Source organism: Merops nubicus, unplaced genomic scaffold, assembly GCF_000691845.1.
Source record: "Merops nubicus isolate BGI_N331 unplaced genomic scaffold, ASM69184v1 scaffold694, whole genome shotgun sequence".
NCBI classification, from domain to species: Eukaryota; Metazoa; Chordata; class Aves; order Coraciiformes; family Meropidae; genus Merops; species Merops nubicus.
The window spans coordinates 76,466-77,673 of NW_008602241.1; positions in this window are offsets into that span (position 1 = coordinate 76,466).

Consider the following 1,208-nt stretch of genomic DNA (forward strand, 5'->3'; position numbering starts at 1 on the left):
GATTGCTGTGATAAACTTGCACTGTTAACTCTGGCCAAATGGGTTCAAGCTAAATCAAACAAAAGCTCTTTGCTATCTCAACTGAGAACAATTTTTCTTACACAAGATACTTTCAGGTAGAGTAGAATCCAGGGAGGGACCCAGAAAGCGTAATTCATTGAAACCAGCAAATGCCTTCAGTAGAGCGACACGCTATTTCTGTGTCTGTTTCCTCCAATTTGCAACACTTGGGGTACTTGACAAACTATTGCTGTGGGAGTCTATGTCCAGGAGAGGGCAGTGTTTAACCTCGAAACATTAAGAAAAAAGAAAGAAAATTAAAAAAGCGCAAGCCAAGAACCAGCTGGTTGTAACTAGCGAATGTTTTGTGGCTAGTAATTGTCATCTTGTATGGGTAGTCAAAATTACACTTGCACCATTAACCATTTAAGTTAACATACACAGAGATGGCACCCTTTCTTGCCTTTCATTTGACAGATTCTTCAGTGAAGGACAACCATTTTTGTTGGAAGCAATGGTAATTATCAGACATCTTCCACAACCTCTTTTTAGAAGAACTTTCAGGGACTTCAATATGGAATTCAGGCGCTTGAGAACCTCTCTCAGCATCTAGTAATACTGAGGGCCAAAAGAGCAGAAATGTTAAGTGTACTAAAATATGGGACTTTACTGTATAATGTACACCACTTATAAAACTTATGTGCAGTTAATACCTAGACACTTATAAGTATGCCATTTATATGTAATGTTAGCACTTCAGAATGAAATTAAAAAAAGGCCAAGGCAGATGCATTCAAAATCTCAAGCATGAATTAAATACAATTATTTCTGTTTGCATTAGAGAAAAAGTGCTCAAAAAATATGTGCCTTCCAAGTGGAGGGATGCAAAAGCTCTTAACTTCCTAGGTGTGACAGATAGATGGCAATTCCTCACAAAGTCAATAACCCACTTGTTTTGCCAATATCACCTGTCATGCTCAGTGGGCAGATAGGTAGAAGCTGCTCATGTTTTCAGGGAAGTTTCACGTTCAAAACCAGTTCAACCATTCTTGAAAGCCTTTTTGTAACATGGTCAAGAAAAAAAAAAAAAAACAACACAGAAGGAAACAAAGGAAAATAGAGTCCCATATTGTCTTAAGTCATGGGTCCTCATTGTATGATAATACTCTTGGGATTTGTAAGTCTTCCTTTAGAGCAGGATGAACTGC